This window comes from Entelurus aequoreus, linkage group LG16 (genome assembly GCF_033978785.1).
Source record: "Entelurus aequoreus isolate RoL-2023_Sb linkage group LG16, RoL_Eaeq_v1.1, whole genome shotgun sequence".
Taxonomy (NCBI): domain Eukaryota; kingdom Metazoa; phylum Chordata; class Actinopteri; order Syngnathiformes; family Syngnathidae; genus Entelurus; species Entelurus aequoreus.
Genome location: NC_084746.1, coordinates 41,485,183 through 41,512,281, shown reverse-complemented (window position 1 = coordinate 41,512,281; position 27,099 = coordinate 41,485,183).

The following is a 27,099-nucleotide window of genomic DNA, read 5'->3' as shown; positions in this document are numbered from 1 at the left end:
AAGCAACTTTTCATACCTATTGGTACCTGCTGATGTGTATTTGGGATCTACATACAGTTGTGCTCATAAGTTTACATACCTTGGGAGAATTTATGATTTCTTGGCCATTCTTCAGAGAATATGAATGATAACACAAAAACCTTTCTTCCACTCATGCTTAATGGTTGTGTGAAGCTATTTATTGGCAAACAACTGTGTTTATACTCTTTTTAAATCAAAATGACAAAAGAAAGTACTCAAATGACCCTGATCAAAAGTTTACATACCCCAGTGACTTTGATCTGATAACATGCACAAAAGTTGACACAAACAGGTTTGAATGGCTAATCAAGGTTCCAGTCCTCACCTGTGACCTGTTTGTTTGTAATTAATGTGTGTGTATAAAAGATCAGTGAGTTTCTGGGCTTCTGACAGACCATTGCATCTTTTATCCAGCGCTGCACAGATGTTTCTGGATTCTGAGTCATGGGGAAGGCAAAATAATTGTCAAAGGATCTGCGAGAAAAGGTAATTGAACTGCATAAAACAGGAAAGGGGTATAAAAAGCTATCCAAGAAATTGAGAATGCCAATCAGCAGTGTTCAAACGCTGATTAAGAAGTGGAAAATGAGGGATTCAGGTAGACCAGCAAAGATTTCAGTCACAACTGCCAGGAAAATTGTTTGAAATGCAAAGAAAAATCCACAAATAACTTCAGCTGAAATACAGGACTCTCTGAAAAATTGTGGTGTGGCTGTTTCAAGATGAACAATAAGGAGGCACTTAAAGAAAAATGTGCTGCATGGTCGAGTCGTCAGAAGAAAGCCATCACTCCAAATTACTTTGTTCCAGAAATTTTGAGGCTTGTCTCTGTGCTGTCTGGCGTAATGTAAGCGGGATACTTTGTGACATTTGCGCAGAAATTGCTTTTTTCTGGCGACTCGACCATGCAGCCCATTTTGGTTCAGGTGCCTCCTTATTGTGCATCTTGAAACAGCCACACCACAATTTTTCAGAGAGTCCTGTATTTCAGCTGAAGTTATCTGTGGATTTTTCTTTGCATCTTTTTTTCCTGGCTGTTGTGGCTGAAATCTTTGCCGGTCTACCTGAATCCCTCATTTTCCACTTCTTAATCAGCGTTTGAACACTGCTGATTGGCATTCTCAATTCCTTAGATAGCTTTTTATACCCCTTTCCTGTTTTATGCAGTTCAAGTACCTTTTCTCGCAGATCCTTTGACAATTATTTTACCTTCCCCATGACTCAGAATCCAGAAACATCTGTGCAACACTGGATGAAAGATGCAATGGTCTGTCAGAAGCTCAGAAACTCACTGACCTTTTATACACACACATTAATTACAAACAAACATGTCACTGGTGAGGACTGGAACCTTGATTAGCCATTCAAACCTGTTTGTGTCAACTTTTGTGCATGTTATCAGATCAAAATCACTGGGGTATGTAAACTTTTGATCAGGGTCATTTGGGTACTTTCTTTTGTCATTTTGATTTAAAAAGAGTAAACACAGTTGTTTGCCAATAAATAGCTTCACTCAACCATTAAGCATGAGTGGAAGAAAGGATTTTGTGTTATCATTCATATTCTCTGAAGAATGGCCAAGAAATCATAAATTCTCCCAGAGTATGTAAACTTATGAGCACGACTGTAAGTGCCCTAAATTTTAATTTCCATGTGAACATAGTTAGCTGATTGCTGATTGAGACCAATGCTGCCTTTGCCTGTGACCTTTGCAAAACAACGTTTGTTAAATCTTTCAAGGAAGTCCTGGCCTCTGACTGTTCAATCGAAGAACAGGGTAGTCAATAAGATCCTTTTTCTGCCACAAAAAAAACAAAAAGCATTTTTAAAGGAGCCTTATGTAATAATATCATGTAAAGTCATCATTAAATGGCCCTGATATGTCAAAAGGCATTAACCCATGCCCGTTAGTCTGTATGTCAATGTGTCATCCAACTGACAGGGCAAAATATATTTTCGACAAATAAAACCTATGTGGATATGTGTAGTGTCAGTGCCTATTTCGTTCTCAATATGCTAATACGTTGAGGAAATGCGTTCCAGCATTAGCACGGCCAATTGGGGTTTCTGGTACTGTATGTGCATCAAACACATGTGTGGTGGTATTTGCTTGGCACAATATAATGCATTACATGTAATGATTTGTGTATTGACATGGTAGTAGGCTATATGACTTATGCGTAACGTGGTTTTTGCGTAACGTGGGTTGGTTCATAGAATTGCACTCTGCACTGAAAGATGGCGTCAGGTTGGATGCAACATGGGGTTATGCTGAACGAAATGTGGTGGTCATTTTACTGTTGGCCTTGGCTTGCCATCAAAGTAGGCCTATGCGATATATAATATATTATGTATTATTATATAGAATTATTTCGATGGTGGTCCGTGCGGTCAAACTAGACATTTTAGCAGGGTAATGCCAACAATCTCTCCCGATTCCTGGCGAAAATATTACTGCGTAACTTTACAAATACATTTGGCTAATCGAAATCAGTAAAATGTGGCATAATGACTTAGTAAACCATCTTGCAAGGAGCATAAACAAGAGAAACCTACAGTGTAGGACTCGTCGATTGCCATTTGAAGTTCCTTGGAGTCGGACTCGGATTCGGCTGCGTATCTGGCAACCTCAGTCATGGAGAGTGGGAGGGGACTACAGAATTTTGACAGTGATTGCAGTACCATTTCTGGCCACATTATTACACATTGCACCTTTAATCTATGCAACATTTTGACCAAAGAACCACCATTACATGTTATGTAGAGCACAAGGAAGTGTTTTTAATGTAGAAAAAAAATCAATCATAATTTTACCCCTTTAATGCGACTCATAATCAGTTGCGCCTTTTGTATGAAAATAGCCCTAAATCAGGAGTCGGCAACCCAAAATGTTGAAAGAGCCATATTGGACCAAAAATACAAAAAACAAACCTGTCTGGAGCCGCAAAAATTGAAAAGTCTTATATAAGTGTTATAATGAAGACAACACATGATGTAAGTGTCTATATTAGCTATAATAGCCTACTATCAAAATGACTATGTGTCGCAGACTGAAGCAAATCTTCGTTGACAGAAATGTTGAAATGTAATATTTATTTTACACATTTTTATAATATTAAAAAACATTAGTAAATCAGAGGCTACTCAGAAGGTGAGATAACTCCTGGAAATTAGTGACTTTTAATGGCCAAAGGTATAGATGTGTGTGTCCAAGTTAAAGGAAATGGCAGGCTGTTTTCTTTTAATAGATTTATTACAATCTTTGGCAAGCTAAGTAATGTTTGCTGTGGTCTGGAACAACATGGCACACAAACAACTATCAGAAATGCAGCCAATGTTACATACAGATAATGTGTCATGAGACATACAAAACTAAAATTATATACAAAGAGGATAAAAGTAAAGGATATTTAAGCTCAAATATACCTACAAATGAGGCATAATGATGCAATATGTACCGTATTTTTCGAACTATAAGTCAAAGTTTTTTTCATAGTTTGGCCGGGGGTGCGACTTATACTCAGGACCGACTTATGTATGAAATTATTAACACATTACCGTAAAATATCAAATAATATTATTTAGCTCATTTACGTAAGAGACTAGACGTATAAGATTTCAACGGAGTTAGCGATCAGGAGTGACAGATTGTTTGGTAAACGTATAGCATGTTCTATATGTTATAGTTATTTGAATGACTCATACCATAATATGTTACGTTAACATACCAGGCATGTTCTCAGTTGGTTATTTATGAGTCATATAACGTACACTTATTCAGCCTGTTGTTCGCTATTCTTTATTTATTTTAAATTGCCTTTCAAATGTCTATTCTTGGTGTTGGGTTTTATCAAATAAATTTCCCCCAAAAATGCGACTTATACTCCAGTGCGACTTATATATGTTTTTTCCTTCGTTATTATGCATTTTCGGCCGGTGCGACTTATACTCCAGAGCGACTTATACTCCGAAAAATACGGTACATACAGCTAGCCTAAATAGCATGTTCGCATTGATTAGCCTGCAGTCATGCTCTGACCAAATATGTCTGATTAGCACTCCGTACAAGTCAATAACATCAACAAAGTTCACCTTTGTGCATTTACGCACAGCATAAAACCTTTGGTGGACAAAATGAGACAATGAAGGACTGGAAGATTTTGCCTGTAAACAAACTGTTGCGTTTGTTTGTATTTCCCCCCCATCTTTTTCTATTTTCAATACTTTTCTAAAAATAGTGCCACTAGGATGGCACTAAAGAGCCGCGGGTTGCTGACCCCCGCCCTAAATAGACCCGCTCATTAGCAGTCTTCCTTACAATTCGGTGCGCCCTATGGTCCGAAGAATACGGTATATGACGAAGTAATCAAGATTGACTGTGCTGTTTTTCGATAGAGCCACACTCCCCACACTGTTGTTCTTATGGATTTCCTGTTACGTTACACAATAGGTGAGAGCGAGGCTGACGTCCAGTCCAAATATTGTTCTAGCGTGATTCACAATTCAAATTGTGCATTGATGATTCATCCCTCTAAAGCCACCAGCGCTGCTGCTGCTGCTGTCGCTGAAGGGTGGAGACGTTCAATTTGTGTGCGTTTTCTTTCTTAATGTCATAAAGGGAAGGGAGTGCAGCACGGCGCCTTTTTATAGGTTGGCTTTTCAGGGTCCGGGTTGCACAACATGAAGTCAGAATGCAAAAGAAAAAATGAAGTCAACAGTACGACAACTTCCTGTGCACTCTCTCGTCTGGCTTCAAATACAAACGTTTGTACAAACTCGTTTGAGGTCCACTATGCTACAAATAGAACATATGTGAAATGAAAAAAACAAGTATTTTTTGTGAGCTTATTATGTCAGATTTAGGTCCTACTAAACCAGGGGTGTCCAAAGTGCGGCCCGGGGGCCATTTGCGGCCCGCAGCTAATTGCTTACCGGCCCGCCACACATTCTGGAAATGCTATTGCAAAAATGTTAAAAAACATTTTTAAAAAGTGGAATGCGGTTGACACAAAGCTGCTATGCAGGCTGTTTTTTTTTCTTTTGTCTTTCTTCATTTTTCTTTTTTTGCCATTGCTCAAAAAAAAAAAAAAGACCAAAAAATCAATGTTATAATGAATTATTTTTAATTCTCCAATTACTTCAAAAATGTCACTCTAAAACGTTTTGTGTGGAAAAGAATATTGCACATATTGTGTGGTTGCCATATAAAAATATCAAAGTTTTCTTTGACAAAAGAGCATAAAACAAACAAAATAATAGTTCAAACGTTAAAATCGACAGATATATCTGAAGTTGATCTCGTAACTTAAGTGTTGAAAGTAAAAAAAAAAACTTATTAAAATGTATCACTTTAAGAGTTGGGCACCTTTTGGATCCCAAAGATATTTAGTGGGATTTTATTTATCTTTACACTGTGATTACTCAATAATAATAATGACTCAATGGTGTCCTGCATTATTGATTATGGCTCTAATTACTAAATACTGCATATTTCAGCTTTACTATAAAAAACTGAAATAATGCCTTTGACAAAAAAGGCATGAAACCTTCTTTTGTTTTACTTCATATCAACCTGAAGTTGATATAGAGATTTACTATAAGCGTTAAATTAAACAAAAAATAATAATTTGACTTATTTTTAACATTTTATTGACTGAGACCCATTAAGGCCCCCGGGAGCCCTAAAGGTACAAAAAAATAAAATGCCATATATTTTTTTATGGTTTGAAAATGGAAAATATCAAAATGGCCCCCGCATGCTTTAATTTTTCCATGTGCGGCCCTCAGTGGAAAAAGTTTGGACACCCCTGTACTAAACGGAGCATTTCAAGTGGGCTTATTTTGGTATTTTGACAAAGCAAAACATATGTATGCACGTACAACACTTAAGACCTTCAGTATATCTGTATGTGGAATTAAATTATGGAATGGATTAAAGCAAAGCAATCAAACAATGTACTAATATGATCCACTTTAAGAAACTCTTCAAACTTAAAGTGTTTACAAAGAACAAAGAAGGACCATGATAAACATTCTGCATTTATTTCATCCATCCATACATTCTTTCTCAAAATAATCTTACTCATCTCATCATATGAAATATAACATACTTCACCAATTATTGATTATTTATTTATTTTTATTGTGATTACTTATGGAGTATATTGTGAATAAATTGAGAACAGGAAGTGAACAAAAGTTTTAGCAACTGTTATGTAAAAGAAAAGGGGTAGGATTAAATAAGTTCTGCTTCTTCCTACTCCTTTTCGAACATTTTGAAAAGAGAAACTGGAAATTGTGATGTATCATATTGTATGCTTGCATGTTCGAAATAAACTCGAACTCAACTCAACTCAACTCAAAGCATGCCACTTTGTGATTTGTGAAAAATGTGCATATTATGTTACCATTAACATTTTAGTATTTTCTATGGAATGAAACTCTTGTAGGAAATGACGCACTGTTAAAAAGTTGAGCATCTGATTAATCCAGAAGCGTCAAACGTACGGGCTGCGGGCCGGATCAGACCCGCGAACAGGTTTTATCCGGCCCGCGTGATGAGTTTGTCAAGTATAAAAATGAGCTACTTTTTTTTTTTTAACAAAAGAAACTGCTGTTCTAAATGTGTCCACTGGATGTCACAATAGCAATTATGTTAGGCAAGGAAACGGTTTATACCGGGGCCAAGCAAGAAGTACACGGTAAAGGGGGACTGTGGCTCCTCCTCCTCGACCCACATGAAACTTAAAACCTGCCGTTTTTCTGCTTCGAACACATCGTTATTTGGCACCCTCGTTGCCCTAAAATGTCTCTGTCAAACACGAGAAAAGTGAACTTAAAAGTTAAAGTACCACTAATAGTCACACACACACTAGGTGTGGTGAAATTACTCTCTGCATTTGACCCATCCCCTTGTTCCACCCCCTGGGAGGTGAGGGGAGCAGTGAGCAGCAGCGGAGGCCGTGCTCGGGAATCATTTTTGGTGATTTAACCCCCAATTCCAACCCTTGATGCTGAATGCCAAGCAGGGAGGTAACGGGTCCCATTTTTATAGTCTTCGGTATGACTCGGCCGGGGTTTGAACTCACGACCTACCGATATCAGGGCGGACACTCTAACCACAAGGCCACTGAGCACCCTTTTGAATAGTTTTTACCTCCGTTTCTTACGGTTTGTTGAGTTAGCTCTGGATTGATAGGTGGACATGACATAGGAGGTATTTGATACCTAGAAGAGTTTACATGTTGTGTTTTTGTTCAATCCCAGAAAGACTGTGACTTAAAGTTTAATCCTGGCTTTGTAGATACACTGAGACAAAGTCTAAGGTCATTGGGTTTTCGAAACTGCACCAATTTTCTCAGAATTTTCAACAAATTTGAAGTGTTTTTGTCCAGAGGATTATTTGCGATTTGTACATTTTCAGAATGTGCTTGTTCTATTTTTGGCCAAAGTAAAACAAAGAAAACAACCTGAATTTGTCTTGGGGCCCACTTGGGAATAGATTTTCCTCCACACGGCCCCCGAGCTAAAATGAGTTTGACACCACTGCATTAATCGGTTTTATGTGTTAATATAAGCAGATCTTTGTTAATGATTTAATATCCTGTGAAATAATTATAATTTTATGATAACAGTTTTACCTTGTGATTTGTACGTTTTCAGAATGTGCTCGTTCTATTTTTGGCCAAAGTAAAACAAAGAAAAGAACCTGAAGTTGTCTTTATTTTTAAGTTATCATGCTATGATTTTACCATTCCGGCCCACTTGGGAATAGATTTTCCTCCATGCGGCCCCTGAGCTAAAATGAGTTTGACACCACTGGATAATCGGTTTTATGTGTTAATATAAGCAGATCTTTGTTACTGTTTTATTATCTTGTGAAATAATGATAATGTTATGGTAAGAGTTTTTTTTACCTTGGTACACAATCATTTCTAGCTCCGTTATTTCTTGATTGTGCATCAAATCACTGCAATTTGCTGAAATATGTTATTAAAAAAACAGCACTGTAAAAATAAAAGTTAGTCCTGCACAAACATGTTACACTATTCTACCGTGACAATGCTAATGTTTCACCTTGTTTTCTGCTGTCACAAAAATACTAATGGAGCTGTATTGCACCAGTCCACAAATCACTTTATGACTTCACTTTTAATTAGCATGTGAGTGACCATTATTCCCTGAGAGAGAGTCTTGTTACAATTCATTGTAAACTACACAGTGCTTCACAAGCTGGGGGAGTATTGTTTTCTCTTCCGAGACAAAAAATACTTGTCTGTCAACACAAAGCACATTTTGGTAACAAAGTTAGAATAGTAAATGAATATTTGGAGAAAATGTTGGGCTGCTTCCCAGAGTCAGAACATTATGTTATTCCCCTAAAAAGCCTACTGATGTATTAAAAGGTTTACCGGGTTATCGTAGGGTTTCACTTTGAGTTAGACTAATTTTATAACTGTTAATTCCTTCAATGAAGATATCTATAGCTGGCCTGTCTTTCTTTAGAGATAAATAGGTATTTATTATCTAGCTAGCTAGCGACATCAAATAGTGTACAATTAATAACATACTAGTTCAGAGGTCAAACTAACTGGCTACAGTAACTCATTTTCTATTAGTACTAGCTACAATGCAACAAATAGATTTGTCACTACAAAGTACTTACCGTAAGTATGTCTTTCTTTAGAGATAAATAGCTATTTATTATCTTGCTAGCTAGCGACATCAAATAGTGTACAATTAATAACATACCAGTTCAGAGGTCAAACTAACTGGCTACAGTAACTCATATTCTATTGGTACTACTTGCTACAATGCAACAAATAGATTTGTCACTACAAAGTACTTACTGTAAGTATGTCTTTCTTCAGAGATAAATAGCTATCTCTAGCTAGCAAGCGAGCTACATCAAATACAATATAAACTTAAAGGATCATAAGTCAAACCAACGGACGACGGCAGCTCATATTCTATTGGAACAAAAAGGTTAACTCCTGAACTTGCCTTTCCTTAATTGACAATCCGTCCGCGGCATCACATTTTCTTTTTAAGTCTCTGACTAGAGATAGCTATCCCAGCTAGCGCCATCAAATGCAGGTTTTTAAGTCGGACCCACTTGTTCTGAGGTCAATTGCTACATTTGTATATTACGACAAAATGGTTAAATTCTAGATTCTAAACTGGTCTAGTCTTACAAGAAAATAAAAGTTGATGTATTGATTTATACAGCGATAGCTACTGTAGCTAGTTATCATCATGATCTATCGCTAACTTCCCCAATAAATTTGGTCTGTACAATAATTATTAGTGCTGTAGAAGTATAAAAAAAAGTACTTTTTTACTTCAATAGTCTTTACTTGTCGATTTAGCTAGCTACACCTTACAAATAACATGCTAGATTCTTAAGAATAAAAGTCTGTCGATTTGTAATATCGGGAGAATGAGAACGCAAAATAAGGTTGTGATTGTGAAAATAATGTCTAAATGTTGCGAAAAGAATGTTAAAGTATTACAAAATAAAACTGTAAGAATAAGAGTAAAGTCGTAATAGTTAAGTTGTGACGAGGATAAAAAGTTGAAATATTACAAAAATAAAGTTGTTACTAGGGATGATGTTTGATAAGAAATGATCGAGTTCGAGCCTATTATCGAATCCTCTTATCGAACCGATTCCTTATCGATTCTCTTATCGAATCCAGATAGGTTGTTGTATATGGAAAAAAACACAATATTTGGTTCAACAAAACCTCACTTTTATTTTGTAAGAAAATAAATACATAAAATAAATAAATAAATATTGACTGTTACCCCCCTAAAAAAAATAAAAAATAAAATATTGACTGTTGTTACCCAAAGTATATTAAGTGGGATTTTTCAGAAAAACAAATATATACAGTGACACAAAAACAACCTGTCTCTGTGATCACTATAGGTGTATAAATAATAATATAGTGTTAAATAAAATCATTCCCTTGGGCACAAAACTGAAAATAATACAGCTCTCCAAAAAGTGCACTTCTGCTGCTATTGGAACATACTAACTCCACACACTATGACACTAAGAAGACCACAGTCATCAATCAACAATTCTTCCCCCCTTACATGAGAGCGAAGCCCGGCAATAATTGCATATTGCCTGTTCTGCCCTCACTATACGTGTTGAGGTTATACAGCTTGGCAGACAGCTAACGAACAATCCAAAGCAGATTAATCCATTTAGGCTCTTTATTGTTGTTGATCTTGCTTTGTCTTTTCCTATCTTTACTTTTGTCTTACTTACTTACTTTTTTTTTTTTAAACTGAAATACACACAATGACAAATGTATAAGCTATGTGATTCAATTAACATACTGAAATGTAATACACAATATGTAAATATTAGCTTCACACAAATATACAGTACTATCATCAAACAAATACTTCTGAGTGTTGAAACTATTTCGATGGTGGAAATATACGACTGGCAGCCATTTTAAGTCCTCAAAACATCCATTGAAACAGTGCACAAAAATCGTTTTTCAATAAACATCTTAGTATCAAACTTAACCACTTTCCACCTTAATATTGAGTTACATAAACAAGTTAAACAGTTTACTTACAGACTTATCTTTTCCAAGGCTTGTAAGAGCTAACACAACTTGTCTACTCCTCAATTGTCTCAACCCGGAAGTGCCCAAACTAATGACGCGTAGTATTTTCATATCGCCACAAGGTGTCAGTAAAAGTCTACAATCAAATGGGCATAACATTGCAGGTCCCAAAGGACATTTCCTGTATGTGGGAAGGGATTTGTTCCCAGGGATTCGAATAAAGAACCAACTCTTTTTCTTTACTATAGTGGCCTCGATAACGGGAACCGGTTCTCAAAAAGGGTTTTGAGTCCACGGAATCGGTTCTTTTCTTATCGAACAACCGGGAGAACCGATTTCGAACATCATCTCTAGTTGTTACTGCAAAAGTGAAGTCGTCATTACGAGTATTATGTCGTAATTGTGAGACAGAAGTTGAAATATGAGATTAATGTCGTAGTACTACAAGTATCAAGTAGCGATCGTGAGAAAAATGTTGAAATGTTACACAAGTAAGTCGTCATTGCAAGAGTAAAGTCGTCATTACGAGTATTGGGTCGTGATTGTGACAAATACGTTTAAATACTTTGAAATTAAAGTCGTCATTGCAAGAATAAAGTTGTGACTGTGAGTATTAAGTCGCCATCATGATAAAAGTTGAAATACCAGGCTAATAAAGTTGTTATTGCAGGGGTGAAATCGTGGGTATTAAATTCTAATTGTGAGTAAAAAGTTGAACTATAACTTGAACTAATTTGTAAAACTGAAAATAAAGAATCTCAAGCTAGCAAGATCCTCTTTTTTTTTTTCTTCTTTTTAAATCAGGACTGAAGAGTGAAAACAAGCCGAGTGCAAACGGAGTCCTCTCTCTGTCAAGAATCAATCAGGGAGAACGCCGACTCGACGCAAACATCCGCCGGCCAAACGCGGCGCAGGTAAAAGATTGTTCGGCGCTTGTTTACCCGCCATGCTGGCGGACCTTTCATGTCTAATCCCCCTCTCATTGCTCAGACAACAGCGGGCCAACGGAACCATTGTATGGAGCGACACGTCGCCCTCTCAAGGTGTGTGTGATTAACCTCTACTGTACGTGAGAGCAAACACGCCATCAAAGGCCAGCGTGCAGGCTGTCTGCAGTTGAGGGGTCAGCGGGGGGTTAGGGGTCGTTTTCAGGTTGGCGCCGGCCTGCTCAACGGCGAGAACGTTTGACCCGAAACTGACGCATGGCTTTTTATAGCCAAATATTACCACAAATATTATTACTACAATACCTGTATTGAATAAATAATCCTCGTAGGGATTGGCTGTGTATTCACCTGCTTGTGTAATATTAGTCATTTTAATACACAGCAATAGGACAATGTTAGAAAACGCTAATAATAGATACTACTGCTTTTCAAGCATGTTTTTTTTTAAACCCTTTTTTATTATCTACATCCTAAATGCAGTACCATATCTGAGTTAGTGTGTAGAAATATGGGGAAACAACTACAAATGTGCGCTTCATTCACTAACGGTGTTACAAAAAAGATCAATTAGAATAAAATAATACATAGTTTAGTTTAGTTTAGTTTATTAAAGGCCTACTGAAAGCCACTACTACCGACCACGCAGTCTGATAGTTTATATATCAATGATGAAATCTTAACATTGCAACACATGCCAATACGGCCGGGTTAACTTATAAAGTGCAATTTTAAATTTCCCGCTAAACTTCCGGTTGGAAACGTCCATGTATGATGACGTATGCGCGTGACGTCACGACGGCAACGGAAGTATTCGTACCCAATGTGTCACCATACAAACTGCTCTGTTTTCGTCGAACAATTCCACAGTATTCTGGACATCTGTGGTGGTGAATCTTTTGCAATTTGTTTAATGAACAATGGAGATTGCAAAGAAGAAAGTTGTAGGTGGGATCGGTGTATTAGCGGCTGGCTGTAGCAAACACAACAAGGAGTACTTACTTGGATAGCAGACGCGCTAGCCGATGCTAGCCGCCAACCGCATCTGTGATCGGGTGAAGTCCTTCGTCGCGCCGTCGATCGCTGGAACGCAGGTGAGCACGGGTGTTGATGAGCAGATGAGGGCTGGCTGGCGTAGGTGGAGCGCTAATGTTTTTATCATAGCTCTGTGAGGTCCGGTTGCTAAGTTGCTAAGTTAGCTTCAGCGTCGTTAGCAACAGCATTGTTAAGCTTTGCCAGGCTGAGAAATATTAACCGTGTAGTTACATGTCCATGGTTTAATAGTATTGTTGATCTTCTGTCTATCCTTCCAGTCAGGGATTTATTTATTTTGTTTCTATCTGCATTTGAGCCAGATGCTATCACGTTAGCTCAGTAGCTAAAGAGCTTCGCCGATGTATTGTCGTGGAGATAAAAGTCACTGTGAATGTCCATTTCGCGTTCTCGACTCTCATTTTCAAGAGGATATAGTATTCGAGGTGGTTTAAAATACAAATCCGTGATCCACAATAGAAAAAGGAGAGTGTGTGGAATCCAATGAGACCTTGTACCTAAGTTACGGTCAGAGCGAAAAAAGATACACCCTGCACTGCCTCTCTAGTTCTTCACTCTAACGTTCCTCATCCACGAATCTTTCATCCTCGCTCAAATTAATGGGGTAATCGTCGCTTTCTCGGTCCGAATCTCTCTCGCTCCATTGTAAACAACGGGGAATTGTGAGGAATTCTACCTCCTGTGACGTCACGCTACTTCCGGTATAGGCAAGGCTTTTTTTTAATCAGCAACCAAAAGTTGCAAACTTTATCGTTGTTATTCTATACTAAATCCTTTCAGCAAAATATGGCAATATCGCGAAATGATCGAGTATGACACATAGAATGGATCTGCTATCCCCGTTTAAATAAAAAAAATTCATTTCAGTAGGCCTTTAAGGATCCCCATTAGTCATCACCGCAGTGGAGACTATTCTTCCTGGGGTCCAGGCAAAAAACATCACACAATAACAAAACAAAAGATTACAATGCAGTACAACATGATCAAATAATAAAATATTGTAATAAAAAAATAACAACAACAAAGAACCAAAAAAAAAACCCAAAAAAACAATAACTTCGACTTTACATAATAATGTTCATACTAAAGATAAAAAGAGCAATATGAAAATAGATATACTGTATATATTTTTGCAAAAATAAAACAAATAACCAATGGCCTAAAATATACACATTAGTGTACCAAAGACAAACAATAAGTGACGAAAAAGTACCATCCATCCATTTTCTACTCCTTGTCCCATAATCAATAAAATAGTCAATAATCAATAAAACCAGTCATGACATTAGGTACAATCTAGAATAATCTTTTTCCGCAATACTTCTAATGATGGATATAAAGAACATACAAACCATTTATTTATTAAATCACAATTATTGAAATTCAAAGATTTATAACCTGCTACCCAAGAATGTACAAACATTCTTCTCAAAAAAAGAGGAGAAATATAACCTTAGAGGAAAATCTAATTTAAAACATTTGTATGTTCGTACAACACTTACAACCTTTAGCATATCAGTATGTGTAATTAAATTATGGAATGGATTAAGCAAATAAATCAAACAAAGCACCAATCACATCAAAATTAGCATGCCTCGTTAAATAAGACGTATCGGTAACGGCAATGTGACTTGTAACGTATATAAAAGTAATTCATTCAATTACCGTATTTTTCGGAGTATAAGTCGCTCCGGAGTATAGGTCGCACAGGCCGAAAATGCATAATAAAGAAAGAAAAAAACATATATAAGTCGCACTGGAGTATAAGTCGCATTTTTTGGGGAAATGTATTTGATAAAACTCATCACCAAGAATAGACATTTGAAAGGCAATTTAAAATAAATAAAGAATAGTGAACAACAGGCTGAATATGTGTACGTTATATGACGCATAAATAACCAACTGAGAACGTGCCTGGTAGGGATGATGTTTGATAAGGAATTATCGAGTTCGAGCCTATTATGGAATCCTCTTATCGAACCGATTCCTTATCGATTCTCTTATCGAGTCCAGATAGGTTGTTGTATATGGAAAAAAACACACAATATTTGGTTTAACAAAAGCTCACTTTTATTATATAATAAAAAAATAAAATCTAATAAATAAATAAATATTGACTGTTACCCACCTAAAAAAAAAAAAATAAATAAATAAATATTGACTGTTGTTACCCAAAGTATATTAAGTGGGATTTTTCAGAGAAACAAATATATACAGTAACACAAAAACAACCTGTCTCTGTGATCACTATAGGTGTATAAATAATAATATAGTGTTAAATAAAATCAGTCCCTTGGGCACAAAACTGAAAATAATACAGCTCTCCAAAAAGTGCACTTCTGCTGCTATTTGACATAACTGTTTGTTATGATGCTTTGACATTTTTGCACTTTATTTCTTTATTGAAAGAACATTATATGAAGAGAAAAGTTCTTTGCAAATGTGGTTACAATGCTAATAAATGAAAAGTTAAAGCTAAAAAAATAAATACACTTTATTGAGTTAACATTATTTCTTTATAGGGGGAAAAATGTTATGAGCTAGAGAATATAATAACTACACTACCCAGCATGCAACGGGAGTTACGAGCATGCGCGGTAGCCCCGAAAAGTGTTGCATGTTGCCACGCTGTGAAAGTAAAAGTCAAGAATTCAGCCAACACGCCTCGTCTGCATTATTTATAATTAGACAGACAACACATATACAGTGTGATTTTGTTTTGTTTACAAGGAAAGAAAAACAAAAGTTAAAAAAGGGAGATATGTTGTATATATATATATATATGTATGTGCTGCGGTTGTTTTAAGAACGTTGCGACAGCTGCCGTAAAGGAGGTGCGTTGCTATGTTTCCGGTTGGTCGTAAAAGTGTTCGTCATGTGTTTTACCCTGCTAAAATCTCTCAGTAAAGTTATTCAATGGATTATACCTTTTGTTTTGAACTTTATTACACCTTGGAGCGCTTTTTCCCATCCATTGTTTTCCTGCTTTTGCTATCTGCGCCTAATGACTGAGCTACGTGACGTCATTTATTGTGATGTCCCACGGAGCATTTCTGGTCGGGACGGGATTCGAATAAATAATCAACTCTTTTCCTTTACTATAGTGGTCTCGATAACGGGTACCGGTTCTCAAAAAGGGATTCGAGTCCGAGGACTCGGTTCTTTTCTTATCAAACAACCGGGAAAACCGGTTTCGAGTATCATCCCTAGTGCCTGGTATGTTAAGGTAACATATTATGGTAAGAGTCATTCAAATAACTATAACATATAGAACATGCTAAAAGTTTACCAAACAATCTGTCACTCCTAATCGCTAAATCCAATGAAATCTTATACGTCTAGTCTCTTACGTAAATTAGCTAAATAATATTATTTGATATTTTACGGTAATGTGTTAATAATTTCACACATAAGTCGCTCCTGAGTATAAGTCGCACCCCCGGCCAAACTACGAAAAAAACTGCGACTTATAGTCCGAAAAATACGGTACTCGTTACTTATAAGAGTAACGGCTTTAGTAATGCAGTTATTTTTTAACGTTATTCAGAACACTGATCATGACTTTATTCTTGAAATTAAGACTTTATTCTCTTTGCTACGACTTTTGTTCGCAAAGTATTTCGACTTAACGATTTTATACTTGTTACAACTTAATTTTAGCAAACTTTATTTTCAGTTTTACAAATTACTTCAAGTTATATTTTAACTTTTTACTCACAATTAGAACTTAATACCCATGGCTTTACTCCTGCAATAACGACTTTATTTGCCTGGTATTTCAACTTTTATCACAATGGCGACTTGGTACTCACAGTCACGACTTTATTCTTGCAATGACGACTTTAATTTCAAAGTGTTTGAACTTGGACGACTTACTTGTGTAATATTTCAACATTTTTCTCACGATTGCCACTGGATACTTGTGGTACTACGACATTAATCTCATATTTCAACTTCTGTCTCACAATTACGACATGATACTCGTAATGACGACTTCACTTTTGCAATAACAACTTTATTTGTGTAATATTTGAACTTTTTATCCTCGTCACAACTTAAGTCTTGCTATTACGACTTTACTCTCATTCTTATAGTTTTATTTTGTAACACACACTTGTTATGACATATGTTGGCCAGAGGGGGAACACTTCAAATTTTTACACACACTTGTTATTTCATATGTTGGCCAGAGGGGGAGCACTTTTAAAACCGACACACAGTCAATTTGAAAAATCCCTCCTTTTTGGGACCACCCTAATTTTGATAGATTTCACCACCAGGGGTGCAAATGAGACATTCTCTATTAGATCCTAACTTGTTCACCAGTCCTCATATAGAAGGTAGTTTTCCTTGTTGATGTCTCAAGAAGGGTACAATACAAGAACACCCACACACACACACACACACACACACACACACACACACACACACACACACACACACACACACACACACACACACACACACACACACACACACACACACACACACACACACACACACACACACACACACACACACACACACACACACACACACACAAACAAATCTCATTCAACTCCTGCTAACCACTCCCTTGCTCAGCTGGTATTTGACACAGGCCCTGTAATAGCTGTCCAGGATATGCCTGTAATATAATTATTTGATCTCAGACCTTCAGAATGAGCTAGAACTCTTCCATTTGTGTCAACGAGGTAAAAACCTTTGACAAGTCGACTTAAGGTTGGTCCAAGCCCATTAGGAAATTTCAAAGGGCAAAATAAGATCTGCTTTGCGCACAGAGTATCTTATTTTGAAAGTAAACCGAATAATTGATTTTTTTGTCCGTGCAAGACTGCCTGTCCCGCACAAGCATATTTTAGCTAAATTGAGAAATATAGAAGCTCTGCGTGTATATAGCGCAGGATTGCGGTACTGCACCGAAAAGGGGTTCGGCGGTGGTGGGAATTAACGTATTTACTAGAATTGAAACGGAAAGAGTTTGTCGCCGTTCCGCAGCCATTACGCATCCAGTGAAAATCCAGGGTGATAATTCTGACTTTATTTGCGTGACATTTACTTTTACGTATCATTTACGTCTTTCACTTCATTTTGAATGTTATTGATTTATTGACTGGAATTACTATTGATTATTGTGGTCGTTGCATAGACCAGTGTTTTTCAACCACTGTGCCGCGGCACACTAGTGTGCCGTGAGATACAGTCTGGTGTGCCGTGGGAGATTATCTAATTTCACCTATTTGGGTTAAAAATATTTTTTGCAAACCAGTAATTATAGTCTGCAAATGATGTGTTGTTGTTGTTGAGTGTCGGTGCTGTCTAGAGCTCGGCAGAGTAACCGTGTAATACTCTTCCATATCAGTAGGTGGCAGCCGGTAGCTAATTGCTTTGTAGATGTCGGAAACAGCGGGAGGCAGCGTGCAAGTAAAATGGTGTCTGTAGGAGCCTAAATGCTGTTTGAGGTAATTTACATATTTTATGGAAGGTGCTTTATGTTTATTCAGCCAAAATGGGACTATTTACTTTATTTGCATGCTTAGAATAATCATAAGGTACACTTTATTTGTAATTATTACATTTGTCTAAATAATTTGATGACGTAACTGTTTGATTGCATATATGGCGGAAGGATCTGTGTGGTAGGTTGGTTTTTGGACACAGTGCATTATGGGTAATGGCAGTCAGGTGCGGGGGAATTGAGCCACACAGTTTTTTGACCTCACTCTTACTTTTTCTAACCATTTTTTACTGTAACAAACTCGCTTCATTTTGCCATTCATTTGTTCCCATGTCGTTATTGTTTTACGTTTTTGAATGATTACGTTCACAAGTAAACTATACAAAACGAAGAGGAGCGTCTGGAGTTTTGTTTGTTGTCGCCGCAGCAAGCGGAGCAGGAGAAAGTAGAGGAGCGTCAAGCTAAAGGCTTCATTAGGAATCTACAGTGTCTAATGCTTAAACCAAAAATAAACAAAAGGTCAGTGCCCCTAAGAAAAGGCATTGAAGCTTAGGGAAGGCTATGCAGAACAAAACTAAAACTGAACTGGCTACAAAGTAAACATAAACAGAATGCTGGACGACAGCAAAGACTTACTGTGGAGCAAAGACGGCGTCCACAATGTACATCCGAACATGACATGACAATCAACAATGTCCCACAAGGAAGGATAAAAACAACTGAAATATTCTTGATTGCTAAAACAAAGTAAATGCGGGAAATATCGCTCAAAGGAAGACATGAAACTGCCAAAAAAAACAAAAAAACAAACCAAAAAAGGAGCGCAAGACAAGAACTAAAACACTACACACAGGAAAACAGCAAAAAACTCAAAATACGTCACGGCGTGATGTGACAGGTGGTGACAGTACACCTACTTTGAGACAAGAGCTATAGTGACGCATGCTTGGTTATGGTTTAAAGCAGTGGCGTGCGGTGAGGTTAATGTCTGGTGAGGCACTGCATCATCACAGTCAGATTTACAAACATATGAACCCTAAATAGTATCTTATTCACCATGTGATTGGCAGCAGTTAACGGGTTATGTTTAAAAGCTCATACCAGCTTTCTTTACACAACTGTAGCACACAAAAAAGCACATTTAATTAAAAAAACATTATTATGGTCTTACCTTTCTTGCTGGACATCCACACAGCCTTTGCGTGTGTACCACGCCATTTGAAAAGAACGGGTCTTCTGTCCCGAAGTCAAAAGCAAACCTTTTAGCTCCGGCGTTGGTCTACCTTTATTTATTACCTCCTGCTTCGATTGAAAGTCCAGTTTAGAAAACTGTTTTATTTTACATATGTAATCCTCCATGTTTTTAATAAAAGTTCAGGCGAGAGGAAATAAACAATCGCTGCACTTGACTTTTTTTTCTTTCTTTTTTTTCTTCTGCGGCCGAGGAATGATCTCTGGGATCACTACCGCGCTCTACCACCAGGAGGCCTGATTACGGCGAGCCTCAACCAGTACGTCTTTTGCAGCAGTTTTATGAATGCTCAGCACAAGAAATACGTTACACACATACAGTTGTTGACAAAATACACTGTACATTATATACCTCAGCTAACTAAACTATGCCATAGTTTAGTTAGCTGATATAATTCATATAGCAATACAGTCTCACTGCACAGCAGCTCAGCAGTTAGCCGAGTCATTGTGCACAATCCATGTTGAGGCACAAATCAGTGACGTGCCTCAACTGGCTGCTGATCACCGCACCGTCTCTTCTCAGTATTTGAACGGCAAATGTGAAAATAAAAATACAAATAATCTAAAACTGGTGAATTTAAATGGAAAATCACTTTAGTATAATCACTGGATACATATAACAATTTAATTAATTTTTTTTTCTTTTTACATTTTTTTTTTCCCATGATGGCAGGTGAGGCCCCGCCTCCCCTGCCTCTAGTGACTGCACGCCACTGGTTTAAAGTCATATTCAACAATTGCGACAATGACTTTTTACTGTCAACTGAGTTTCGTTTTTTTTTTTTTTTCTGCTGGTGGTGTGCCGCCGGATTTTTTTCGAAGCAAAAAATGTGCCTTAACTCAAAAAAGATTGAAAAACACTGGTATAGACAATGAAACTTATTATGAAAATAGGTTATGCGACCTTACGTAATAACGACATTTTTTGTCAATTGACGCAATATTAACATATTTTGCTTTTTTTTTTGGTTTAACAAATTACGATTGCCTTATGTGAAAAATATGCACAGTAACGGCAACATGGAGGCATTATCCTCTTGGGTTCTCCCGCATGTCATGATATTAGTGAGTAATGAGCGCACTATAATGTCCAGTGCATAGTTTGTTCCTAGCATGGCTGCTCGCTGCACTAATTGAGTGATTGAGAGCAGAGGCCCTCGCGCCTCTCTCTATCTGCCTGGGACATTATCGTAGAGGCTGTCAGACGAGGGTCCACAGCGGCTTGACTGGAATGCAGACTGCAACTCTGGACCAGCCATGGACTTTGCACGGCGGACACGGACCGCTCCCCCCCCCAGCCCTCTACTTCCCTCCATTCCTCACTCTCTCAGTCCTCCGCCAAAGCTCGGCGCAATCAGTCAACAGGACCCCAGGGGCCATTTTGAAAAACAATCACTCTCTCTAAGTAGTCAAGAGGTGCCAGGGCTAATTATAAACAAACTATTGATGTCCGACTAAGGGATTGTGCTAGACTGTGCCAGTGTGTGTGTGTGTGTGTGTGTGTGTGTGGGTGTGTGAGAGTGCGTGTGTGTGTTTTAGGGTCAAAGGAAGGTTCTGCTTGACAGAGCGTTCAATTGGCCGTTTAATGAGGCTCACCCAAAGCACACTTCATACGGGCGACTGTGATATAGTCCAAAGCTACAATGATAAATAAACATTGCTCATCCTGACAGTGGCAATTAAAACCCCGAAAAACACTGAAAAGATAGATTTACTTCATTTACTGACTTTAGTCTCAAAATGACAATGTTATTCTTGTAAATTTGCACTTAAAAAAAAAAAATCTATGAAATGTTTCGACTTAATTATTGTAAAATGTAAAATTACTGTATTCACATATTTATAACTCTATTTTTGTAAAAATGTTTGCTTTTATTCTCATAATTACGACTTTATTCTTAAAGGTACGATTCTGCACTAGTCTTTTTTCGACTGTATTCTCGTAATTACGACTTATTTGCTATCCCTACGTCATATTACGACTCATATTTCAACATATTTTGTGTAAATGGAGTCTTTTTTTTTTTATCCTTTATTCTTGTATTTTAAGTCTTTATTCTCACAATATCCGACTCTGTACAATTACACTGCAAAAACTGAAATCTAAGTAAGATTAAATATCTCAAATAGGGGGGATAATTGCTTATTTTCTGTCTGATAAGATCATTCTTCTCACTAAACAGATTTTATGTTAGAGTGTTTTACTTGTTTTAAGGGTTTTGGTCCTAAATGATCTCAGTAAGATATTACAGCTGGTTGCTGCTTTTTTTATGACCTATATTGAGTAAAAAATGCTTGAAACTAGAATATCAACTGAAGCAAAGCTGTGTCATCAACACTCACAAGTATAAAACAACTTTTTTAAAGTAATAATTTCTTACTTCAAGCATGAAAAAAAAAATCATGATGCCGAGCGCATATCATTATGTCAAGATAATGGCACTAGCATTTACTTAATTTAAGAATATTTTTCAACATATTGAGCAAAAATGTCTCTTTTTTTTTTACCAAGAAAAGTGCACTTGTTATTAGCAATAATGATAAATTATAAATGGGTTATACTTGTATAGCGCTTTTCTACCTTCAAGGTACTCAAAGCACTTTGACAGTATTTCCACATTCATCCATTCACACACACATTCACACACTGATGGCGGGAGCTGCCATGCAAGGCGCTAACCAGCAGCCACCAGGAGCAAGGGTGAAGTGTCTTGCCCAAGGACACAACGGACGTGACTAGGATGGTAGAAGGTGGGGATTGAACCCCAGTAACCAGCAACACTCCGATTGCTGGCACGGCCACTCTACCAACTTCGCCGTTAGTAATAATATACTTATTTTAAGGTATTTTTGGGTTCATTGAGGTTAGCTAATTTTACTTGTTTTGGAAAGTCTTGACAAGCCAAATTTTCTTGTTCTATTGGCAGATAATTTTGCTTAGTTCAAATAAAATACCCCTAATTTTTGTATTTTTTTCCCTTGTTTTTGAACACTGACTTTTTGCAGTGTACGTCATCCATAAAATATTGTAATCATTTTAACTGTATTCTCATTAAACAACGTTTTTGTTACAATTCCGACTTTCACGTGACTTCAAACTTGACATCTCATTACCTGGTTCTGAGACAGGATTGATTGCTTCAGCCTTAATTTACCAGACGTGAGTCTTGCGACGTTTTCTGCACCGAATGTTTTTACACTGAATTTTTGTACACTGATATTTTATACACTAAATTTTAAAACACTGATTTTTTAAAACACATGTATTTTGCTCACATACATTTTTTCAATGAAATTGTCCGCATCATTTGATGCACAAAAATTCAGTTCACAAAATTCAAACCCAAAAATGTTGTAACATAAATTCAGTGTCCAAAAAAAGCTTTCATAATAAAGACACAAATGAACCTCCATAGACTTTAGTCTCGTAACGTTCCCACTTTATTCTTATCATAGTCTGACTTTATCCTACAATATTTCGACTTTATTCTCAAAGTTACGATTCTGAACTAGTAATATTCCGACCTTATTGTAGTAATTACGAATTTATTCCTAAAATTATGATTCTGACCTAGTAATATTCCGACCTTATTCTCGTAATTCTGGTTTTATTATTACATTTACGATTCTGAACTAGTAATATGCCGACCTTGTTCTCGTAACCACGACTTTATTCCTTAAATTACGATTCTGACCCATTAATATTCCTAGCTTATTATCATAAGTATGACTTTTTTGTTTATGTTACAACTTTTTTCAGACAGAATTTTTGAATTCATTCTCACAGCATTACAACTTCACATCACCACTCCATATTTCAACCGAATTTGCGTAGATTTTGTCTTTTTTTGTCCTTTATTCTTGCAATTTGCAACGTTATTCACACAATTACTAAGTCAACCACAAAATGAAATTTTCTGACAGTTATGTCGACATCAAAACTGTAACATTTTGACTTAAACTCCGCAACAACTATTTTATTACAATTTCGACTTTATTCATAATTATTCAACTCTATTCTCAGTATAGTCTGACTTTATATAAAAATATTTCGACTTCACTTTCATAATTACGACTTTATTATTAAAGTTACGATTCTGAACTAATAATATTCCAACCTTTTTCTCATAATTACGACTTTATTTTGAACTAGTAATTAGAGATGTCCGATAATGGCTTTTTTGCCGATATCCGATATTCCGATATTGTCCAACTCTTAATTACAGATTCCGATATCAACTGATACCGATATATACGGTCGTGGAATTAACACATTATTATGCCTAATTTTTTTGTGATGCCCTGCTGGATGCATTAAACCAGGGGTCACCAACGCGGTGCCCGCGGGCACCAGGTAGCCCGTAAGGACCAGATGAGTAGCCCGCTGGCCTGTTCTAAAAATAGCTCAAATAGCAGCACTTACCAGTGAGCTGCCTCTATTTTTTTAATTTTATTTATTTACTAGCAAGCTGGTCTCGCTTTGCTTGACATTTTTAATTCTAAGAGAGACAAAACTCAAATTGAAAATCCAAGAACATATTTTAAAGACTTGGTCTTCACTAACTGAAAAAGAAACAGATAACAGATTTGGTGTCAAGTTCAAAGTGTGACATGATTTATTTAAATATTTGAGAGTTGACATTTGTATTTTACATGAGTTATTATTTGTATAAACATGGTGCAAAGTAATTCATGATTTGTTAAAAAGTGTTAGTGGCTAGCTAGTTAAAATGGGATATTGTGATTTCACAAGACTGTCTTAGAAGTGATCATTTGAAAATGTTCAATTTGAAAAATGTGCACTTAGAGAAAATATAAAAATAAAGTGTTGCATATTGATATTTATCTGTTTCTATATATATTTATTGTGAGAAATCATTAAGATAATCAGTGTTTCCACAAAGATAAATATCATTAATTATTAATAATAACAGAGTTAAAGGTAAATTGAGCAAATTGGCTATTTCTGGCAATTTATTTAAGTGTGTATCAAACTGGTAGCCCTTCACATTAATCAGTACCCAAGAAGTAGCTCTTGGTTTCAAAAAGGTTGGTGACCCCCGCATTAAACAATGTAACAAGGTTTTCCAAAATAAGAGAACAACTTCAACTCAAGTTATGGAAAAAAGTGCCAACATGGCACTGCCATATTTATTATTGAAGTCACAAAGTGCATTATTTTTTTTAACATGCCTCAAAACAACAGCTTGGAATTTAGGATATGCTCTCCCTGAGATAATCCTGATATCCACTACAACTATCGGAAATACTATACTTTGACTTTCACAAAGTCTAAGTCTAAGTCTAAGAAAGTGCATTATTCTTTTTTTTTTTTTTTTTTTAAACATGCCTCAAAACAACAGCTACAAAAACAATGAAGGCACACAGCTTTAGTCCAGAGTATACCAGAGTAATAAAGTAAACAATAACATAACGGTAGTCCTCCTTTAGTGCAAGGCTGCCTGGTATACTGTATAACAGGAAATTATAAACTGGGCTCAATTTGCCCTGCTCTAACGTGTTTGTATGAGTAACACATATGTGCTGCAAGCTAGTGGTGAGTGCTTGAAGTGGCCTAGCAGTCAGTCAGAGCTTCTGAAATGCTGCGTTGAGACAGGGCACCTGTGCTCACTGCAAGCTGCAAAGTGTGCGCCATGCAGGGCAGACTAGCCATACCAAACTCCGCCATACTGCGTGCGTTGTCCCTGACCACAACGTGGGCTTTCGCCCTGGGGTGGTTTTTGTTGTATTTTTGTTTTTTCTCGGCGGAGTCTTTAAGCGACAACTGTGTGGTACTACTTTTTTTCGGTGTTTGCTTTTCATCCATCTTCCGCTTGTATTCATCGTGTATCTCCTTATGATTCTTGAAGAGGTGAGAGACCTAATTGCTCGTATTAAAAGGAAGACGTCTTGGTTCCTCCTCGCATAACCAACTTTTTGCAGTCATTGCAAATTGCCAGTTTTTTTATCCATCAGACACACTTTAAAATAATCCCAAACCATAGACATGGTGTTGTTAGTCAGTCATCGAGCACGCTGGCTTGTTAGCCACGGCTACAGCACCGGCAACAACACACTCTTATTGTTGTTATGCTACGCTCGCGGCGGTTTGATGAGGTCATCAAACGTCGCCAGTAAACCTCTCATGCTGCGGTCGTCAACTCCTGTGTTGTGTGTGGGAGAGGGGAGAGGGGAGAGGGGAGAGGCTGCTGACTGGGTTTATATCCGTGTTTTACTGGATATGTACCGCTCCGTACAACGGCGTTTGAAAAAGTCATTAATTTTACTTTTTGAAACCGATACCGATAATTTCCGATATCACAGAATACAGTGATTAAAGCATTTATCGACATCTCTACTAGTAATATTTCAACCTTATTTTTGAAGTTACGATTCTGAAGTAGTAATATTCCCACCTTATTCTCATAACTACGACTTTATTTTAAAAGTTACGATTCTGAACTAGTAATATTCCGACCTTATTCTCGTAATTACGACTTCATATCACCACTACATATGAGATTTTTGTAGATTTTGTCCTTTTTTGTTCTTTATTCTTGCAATTTGCAACTTCCTTCACATAATTACATCATCCACAAAATTACATTTTCTGGCAGTTATGTTGACATTAGGGGTGGGGGAAAAAATCGATTCGAGTTCGAATCACGATTCTCACGTTGTGCGATTCAGAATCGATTCTCATTTTGAAAAAAATCAATCCAACAAAACAATACACAGCAATACCATAACAATGCAATCCAATTCCAAAACCAAACCCGACCCAGCAACACTCAGAACTGCAATAAACAGAGCAATTGAGAGGAGACACAAACACGACACAGAACAAACCAAAAGTAGTGAAACAAAAATGAATATTATCAACAACAGTAACAATATTAGTTACAATTTCAACATAGCAGTGATTAAAAAACCCTCATTGACATTATCATTAGACATTTATAAAAACTAAAAAATAAAGAACAATAGTGTGACAGTGGCTTACACTTGCATCGCATCTCAAGCTTGACAACACACTGTGTCCAATATTTTCACAAAGATAAAATAAGTCATATTTTTGGTTAATTTAATAGTTAAAACAAATTTACATTATTGCAATCAGTTGATAAAACATTGTCCTTTACAATTATAAAAGCTTTTTACAAAAATCTACTACTCTGCTTGCATGTCAGCAGACTGGGGTAGATCCTGCTGAAATCTATGTATTGAATGAATAGAGAATCCTTTTGAATCAGGGAAAAAAAATCGTTTTTCAATCGAGAATCGTGTTGAACTGAAAAAAAAATCGATTTCGAATCGAATCGTGACCCCAAGAATCGATATTGAATCGAATCATGGGACACCCAAAGATTCACAGCCCTAGTTGACATCATTACTGTAACATTTTGACTTAAACTCCGCAACAACTTTTTAAAAAATCTGAATTCCGACTTTAGCCTCATAACATGTTTATTCTCACAATAGTAGGACTTTATATCAAAATCCTTCTTGTATGTATCATATATTCTTGTAATTTACTCCTTTATACTTACAATATTTGACTTTATTTGCACAAATACATACAATTCAAAATTTTGACAGTATATATTAACATTTATAGTTAATTCTTACAATACTCCAACTTTATCCTTGAAATGATGACTTTGTTCTCTGACTTTGACGTTACTACCGCTGTAAGTAGTATTAGTTATTTTGTAGCCTTGGAGCTTTTGAGAGGATACTTTGACTTTATTGGACATTAAGTCCAACAAGGATCACAAGG